The sequence below is a fragment of the Apostichopus japonicus genome, chromosome 5 (genome assembly GCF_037975245.1).
Source record: "Apostichopus japonicus isolate 1M-3 chromosome 5, ASM3797524v1, whole genome shotgun sequence".
NCBI lineage: Eukaryota > Metazoa > Echinodermata > Holothuroidea > Aspidochirotida > Stichopodidae > Apostichopus > Apostichopus japonicus.
Genome location: NC_092565.1, coordinates 5419357 through 5427299, shown reverse-complemented (window position 1 = coordinate 5427299; position 7943 = coordinate 5419357). Strand labels below are relative to the sequence as shown.

At 36.3% G+C, this 7943-nt stretch overlaps 1 protein-coding gene across 2 annotated transcripts in view; it reads left to right on the top strand.

Annotated features, from left to right (window-relative positions):
* The first annotated feature begins 5309 nt into the window (after positions 1–5309).
* LOC139967402 (probable G-protein coupled receptor No18) overlaps positions 5310–7943 on the top strand; it is a 48812-nt gene continuing 46178 nt past the window's right edge. For both annotated transcript variants that reach the window (XM_071971150.1, XM_071971148.1), the window contains exon 1: positions 5310–6793. The gene's annotated coding sequence lies outside the window, so the exon portion shown is untranslated. The remainder of the gene's footprint in view (positions 6794–7943) is intronic.

Here is a 7943-nt window from a genome sequence, read left to right as displayed (position 1 = left end):
GCTACCGTTATTCGTTATGACGAAATTGTATGATGAAATAGTATCTCCTTCAAGAGAAAAGATATCGTCTACTCTATCTATTTTGGCAATGTTTTCGGAAAATAATGCATTTTTAATTCATTTTTATGTAACAAAACATATTCTAAAATATCATATAGTTGATAAAAGTTGACTTATTCAGCCCTAACGCGTAACTCAAAGTTCCAGCAGAGTTTACCATTTTTAAAATAGGGATAATTGAACTCTGCGGTCGTTCTTCATGCTTCTAGCATTCGTAAGTATTGCGAAATCACGCGAAGAGAGATCAACTTCAGTGGTGTTTCTATGGTGATTCATTTTCATCACCGGTTACGTTCAGTATTCGATTGTTCTTGAGAAGTGAAGGTGATTTTAAAGGATCGTTTCAACAGGGAGTTGTTATAACAACTCCCTGGTTTGAACGGGAAAAGACAACTTTATGATTTTTATTGGGTCTACCTGTCTGAAATCTACGTGCTTTGCAGCATGGAGATATGAACGAAATAGCTCCATGTTCACAGGAAGGGTTTTTATTTTTTTTTTCGGTATTGTTTCTCTCCGATTACGTTAACGAGGAAGGCGCAGACCGACTGTCCGCAAATGGGGTTTGAAGATAGATGTCAGGATGGGGGCGAAACCAAAAGGTGGGACCCGAATATTTGTCTATGGGTCGTGGGACTTTTCCAGAAGTCAGAAACTTTATCTGCAGTTGTCAAAGTTTGCCGGGATTTAACTAAGGGGAAGAAGAAGCGGGGGTTATGATGACGCAATTTCCTCGGTTTATAGTAAGGGAATTTTTACTATATTAAAGCTATTTATCAGTAAAAAGTCAATACAGTCAAAGGTTTAACTATATTACTTGAATTTAAGAACTGTAGAATATATTCATTATCAAAATATTGTCCATATTGTCCACGTTATATGACCTACATGTATCGATTCTGAGGGGTCGGGGTCTGGTGTAAACGTGCAGCAAATTCAGTGTTCAAGGATTTTTTGCTGGCAATCATGTCTCATTTCTAAGTGTTTTTTTCTACCAAGTTTGAGGTAAATATACAAACATAGTATAACCTATAAAGCTTACTGGGAGTCTCTGCATAGTCTCAGTAAGCCCCCTTCTCATCCATTTAATCTCCCATCCTGGCTTCTCTCTCACCCGGAGAACCCCCTTCCGGATAACCCACTTATCGTTAGAATTACTACGTTACCCGGCCATGACGACTTTAAATCTTTTACAACGTGAACCCACATCTTTGTTATCGATAAGTGACCATAATGGTGGCGTACTTTCTATATATGTAATTCCAAGCCATTGTACTTAACGTCATAGAAAAGACGGAAGAAAATCCTAAGATGTAGCCGCATTTTATCGCATGGCTTTCATTTGTCATGATATGTCACTGGTCTTCCCGTTTTGTTTCAAAACAAGTTGTGTCTAACATTGTCTTGTTTTTTGTCTAGCTACTTCAACGGTTGCTACCGATTACATGAACACATTGCGTAAACTACAACTTGTGAAATCCCGGTAGGGTATTTGCAGGCGCGTAATCAGCCTTTGCTTTCAAAGCTAAACTTTTTGTCCATATTTTAAGAGTTGCAGAATGTAAGTTCCATTAACGCTTGTACTGATATGACTTTTTAGATGGTGCAAAGCCAAATCTTTGTCCCAGCTTGGAGAGTTGGTGGATTTAAGTTTAATCAAAGGGCCTTATATTGATACGATATTTGATGACAATATATATGTTCATATACCCTCTGTTACGAATTCAAATTTAAGGGAGGACGGGGGAAGAGGGACACTGGATTTCTGACGTCTGTCTTGGTGAGGGATCTAAGAGGGGGCTGTCAACTCCACTTCAGAAATTTTGTTTTGGTATAGATCATTTCCATCATTCAGACGACATTTCTTATACGACTTTGCGAGCGTGTGTTAAAACCAACACGTTTTCTTGAATAGCCCCACCGCATGAGAAATGATCAACTAATTCTTTTCTACGCGACAAAACCGACAATATTCGTTAGTCCTTATGCATGTGGATACTCGAATCGCCACATAAGGACTAACGAACTGCGTTAGTCCTTATGTGGCGATATACGAATCCCCACATAAGGACTTGTGAATATTGTCGGTATCGGCGGTCATTATGTGGCAGTGTTAGGATCGCATAATAAATAAAATGTTCTTGGTCATTATGTGGAGATGCTATCAGTGTCACATAAGGACTTTAATTGTTCTTGGTCATTATGTTGCGATAAATTTGTATTCACATAATGACTTATAGGTTTACATAATGGTTTTTGCTGCATTTTGGCGTTGCATAAACTTGTGCAGGGCAATCTTGTTCTATTTGCCTAATATGGCTAATGAGAACAATCTTCTGAGGATCAGACCACACCGTGCTTTAACAACAAGTAGCCTATCCAGTATCCTATATATCATATGACAATCTGCACATGTCCCCGTTTCGTTCCTAAACATGTATATTCCCCCCCCCCCCCCCTCCCCTATCACGGCGGCTATTTGTTGGAAAGAATTAAATTTGATTAAAGAACAAGAGAAGGCGTTTAATATTATCAAAATATAAAAGAGGAAATAAAGGGATAATGCATGCAATTTCATTTGATTGTTCATTAGATTGTTCTTTGATCACCCAATCATACACCTATCTCATTCCACCCCCTCACCTCTGTTTGCGTCAGTTTCTGATTTTCACTTTCCCTTCTCTGTGGTTATGAATGTGGTCAATGATATATGCAGTGTAATATATAGCAGAAACAAACTCTACACCCGTCCTGCAAATTAACACAGATAACAGTTAGTATATAACCAACTGATCAAACAATAGACCTTTTAAAACGACAACAAAGTCGATATTTTAAGACAAAACATTGTTTGCATAAACCTGCACCTTCGAGAATCCAGTAATGCTAAATTAGTCGGGTGTTTTCTTCTTTCTTTCGCAGAAACTAATTTACCTTGTTTGCACATCTCTAAATATACGTTCATCTTTTTCTCTTGAGAGCGAACGTTATTTGGGACCAAAGAAAAGTAGTAGCCTAAAAGAAACAAAATTATTGGATGCCATTTATGACCCGGTTTGACGTAAAGAGGCCTACATACGAAAGAATTGCTTTAGATATGCTTTAGATATGTAGGCCCAACATGCGTTTTTAAATATAGCTGTCGAAAACTCAATCATGCGTTGATATTACCTGTCAACAGGAATGAATATTAGAGCGTTTATGCGTTTACAGCCACACGTAGATGGGTGACCTAACATTGCTTTATTAAACTTCAAAATAGCTCATTATGCATACAGTTATATAGTTATGCTGGGTGATATTTTTCTTTTACCTTGTAGAGTCTTCCTTCGTACATCTGTTACTAACAGTTTATATTTCCTTGACACAACACGAGTCGTCCATTTTTTAAGGCATCTGAGACATTTTATAACGCCTCGTTTAAAACAAGAAAATATACCCTACGTCGAAATATTCAAACCCTTATATTGAACACTGTGTCAAGATACGGAAGGACTCACGGGAACCGAGTTAATGCCTTTTCTTTCTCCTCAAAACTCAAACTCGAAATATAAGGACAACTCTTTCGGCCACAACTTGAATGAAAGAAAAATTCTCGCTGGCTTGAAAATGAAGCCAATATTCAAGGAGACCAGAGGCCATAGATCATCAGAGGGTTGTTATGAGTACCCGATCACATTTTCTAACAATATCTGAGTTAAAAGTGACCTTACTAGAAGTGGCTCTTCAAAACATTTTGACCTATTTTTGAGACTTCAATTTAAATTCACTACTTATGTTACTCAGCGATGGGATGACGTAATTGTTTCAGTTCTGTTTCAACGAAACTACAGTGCATACGTCAGTTTCCAATGTGAGCTATACTGTTGATATGAAGAAAAGCTGACTACAGACAAGCCACGCTGGAGCACGAGGAAGAGGATGAGGTAGGGGTCCTCTCGTTTCTGGCCTCTAAATATATAACTATTCAACATGATTTTATAACTTTTAAGATCTAAATATAATGTTTGTGACTATACGCCAAAATATTGAACGTATTGCAGAAAGTTTCAGTAGCACACATAGAAGTTAGGTAGATGTGATGATTAAATGACTTTATGGTACCAAGGCCTATCTAAACATGCTAAAATATGCCAAGATAATTAAAAGAATATTGTACATGCCGTTATATGTTACACTTAGCTACAATAGGAGCACAACTGCCATTTTTGGAACTGGGAAGGGGGGGGGGGGTAGATATGTGATAACGTCGAAGAGGTCCAAAGGAGGGTGCTTAGATGCATCCACCCATCTATCTATTCATCTATCCATCCATCTACACACACACACATATACACACGCACACATACACATATATATATATATTATAAATATATTTATATATATATACATATATATATATATACATATATATATATATATATATATATATATATATATATATATATATATATACATATATATATATATATATATATATTATAGCCAGTGTCATTGTGAAAACAATATATGCATGTACCTCCATCCATTATCCTTTCATATCGATCATGGCACCTTGAACAAAATATATTTCTCTTTTTCAGTGTCACAAACATTATTGGAAAATTTTCCCGCAAAGTCAGCAAACTAATTTCGAACGAAAACCTCACAGTGGCCCACTTTAAGTACCTTCTCGTGGTACACTCAATGTCAAATAAGTAATTCTACCATATAGAACTATCACGTCCCTTCTACTCATTGCAACAAATCAGAAGACCTGGTGAAAACCAACTGTCGTGCTCCGTGTATTCCCACTGAAAGGCCCCTCATTGGTCATCCACACAAGATGAGCATGACGTCAGCATCATTACGGTATGAATATTCATTAGATTCAAACCACTCGCGATCACTCGGATCAAAATAAACTCGTAACACTGCTTAAGTTTGAACTACAAGTAAGCTATACATATACAGACAACTCATGTCCCTCAATGAGGAATGGAGGCTGCAAGAAGAAAAAGGTCAGATTTCTCGAATTCAAATGTGAAGTAAAATCGATAAATAACTTGAAAACAACAACAACTAATGCCACGGTCCTGGAGAACAAATTTACATGCTACGTGTTACGTATACAGAACCTTTTGCTGAGCCCAAAATATTCAGCTCATAACACAAACAGCGCCATCAAAAGTTCTTCTAGTGTAGTTCGAGCTATGAATAGTTTCATATATAACGAAAGTGGATTGGACTTGTATATCGAATCCAGGAGATAAAAATCATTGTATTTAAGGAAGGTACATCTAAAAGAGATGTTCATTTATTAATAATTGATACACTATGATGTCAGCGGATGACGTGGCTGAACCTTACCAGCTGAGATCTTTGAAGGAAGAACGATTTTGAGGTTTTATTCCTCTTCTAACGGGGCAAATCTAACAAGAATCGTCGATATTGTGTATAGCCTCTAAATAATATCGCTTTTTACTGTATGAGATTATTTCGCCGAATCGCAATGGAGATATTTAAAGTTTTGATTTTGTTTGTGGCTGTTCGTTTTGGTCAGTTATATCAGAGAAAATGGTGCTACAATTTGACGAAGAGATCTTAAACTGCAGAAATTATTTCATTGTTTTCCTTTTCGTTTTTTTTGTATTTCTTTTACAAAACCAATTTCATAAACGAATTCAAAACAATTCAAAACTTCTCAATGGAAACAATTAATATGAAATTGAGAAATTCTTGCTTTGATGCATTAACAGGATAAAGACGTACGCCCACGAATGGACTGAAGTTGGACAATTTTAAGATTTGAACAGTGCAAAAAAAAACCTTCCAAAACCCTCACCAGGATTCTAACCGGGTCTCCCACTCTTCGCCATAGCTTGCTTGACGATGTGCATTGGCGTTATTACAATATAGATGTCGATATACATTACACATATATATAAACTGTTTAAATAATGTTATTCTTATTCTACCTACTGGATCGAGTGTTAGAACCAACAACTTTGAAACACACCGATGATCATTCAGATCAAGGTATTGGACTTTTCGGAAAGAATTTGACAAGCTATGAATTTCAAAATAATTGACTGAAAATAATCATCGTTGATACTTTTCGTGACGCCTGAGTAAAAAGAAGAAGAGGAAGAAGAAGATGGGTAGCCTTTTATTTAAAATGTTTGAAATTTGCAACGAAATCCGCCGAAGATGTATATAGTCTAGCGAGTCTTGGCATTTAATGTAAAATCTTTTAATTTCCCAAGAGTCTGATGTCGTTTCCAGATTATAGTTTTTATATTTTGGCATTAAAATCGATTTTTCTACTCTTGGTTGATCTCGTGGAAGCCGAAACAGAATATTTGCCAGTGACCGAGAAAGTTGAAGGATGTTTTAACAAAAATCAAAAAAGGAAATCACAACAGTGTCTAGACATTCATCAAGACCTATATTCCCAGTGGGAATTTCTTTGTATTTATTTCATCTGTGAACGTTCCGTTCATCCATTTTCTCCTCCGCTCTTTATAAATGGCTATTAAAGAGACGGGAAAATGACTTAATGGAGAGGGGGAAAAAAAGATTGACACAATTTTGAAAATTTATAAACGCCTCGCATAAGTTGAATATGTTAAAAAAGGAACTGTTATTCTGGTTATTTACATATGAATGGAATCTGTAAAGGTGTATCCAAAACGTTGTGACGTGATACCAGGAGCATAATCATTTTAATCGCTGAATACTCGAGAGTTTTTGGGTGAGTTGAATCGATTTTTATGCATGTCCTCATGTGTTCATATTATCAAATAAATGGACTCTATATAAACATCTCTCTGGGATTTGCAAATACATCATTATCTACTTGAAGTCAAGCAAAGGCAAAATAACTTCGATGAAGTTTAGGATAGTATACGTCAATTATAATCAGTGATAAGAATGAAGTGAAGTAGAAATATCGAATTTTCAATTAAAAAATATGTGTGTGTGTGTTCCATGACAGTATCAGTGAAAATAAGTATAGAGGAGTTTTATTGTGGTGTTGGCCTAGGTTTGGGTTTGGTAATAATGGGAGGTAAGGGTGGTATAGTTGGGGCTGGCATAGGGTGATGTTAGAGGCAATTTTAATGGTTATATAGTGTCAATATAAATGCATGACGTGTATATTGTGCACCATGTTTTATAACATTTTCATTGTGAAGCAACAGTAATGTGTTCACTTGTACAGCCAGTTACATTTCACGACATCCTGTTTCTATTAGAATGATGTGTGTTTAGCTTATCAGATGAACAATCTAATTTACTCTGCGTTATTTCAATCAGGAAAAAATGTCTTCCGAAAAAATGTATTTTTTAAAAATATTTTCTATTAAGAAAGAAGAAGGATATATCATGAATGTATAAGTAACATGAAGAGTCAATGTTGAAGGAAAGATCATTGGCCATCGCTAAAATTATTTCATCCGAAAAGTATGTATGCTTGCAGAATTATCTCGAGCCACAATCCTGATGTCTCTCTGAACACAAATACATACATAGATGATATTACGATAAAGAAAAGGAGGAGGGAGGGGGGGGTGCAGTAGGGTAATCTCGTTCATTTGTCCTGTCACTGCAAGTTCCATTTATTTGCTAAAGGGGGGGGGGGACATGAAGAAATTTGAAGTATTCTACCTCTCCACTTGTTTTCTTTTCTCTCTGTTTTGCTGCCAATAACTATACCACCTGCTATATTACTATTACATTTGACCTTTCCACTTAAGGTCATGTCGTGACGTATACCGACATACATAGCATACATAAGAGAGTGTTTCATGTACATAAGATAACATACATGACGTGTTGCTGGTAGATGCAGCTGGATGAACATGATAACATGCATGTGTCGACAGTGTCGGTATGTTTGCATT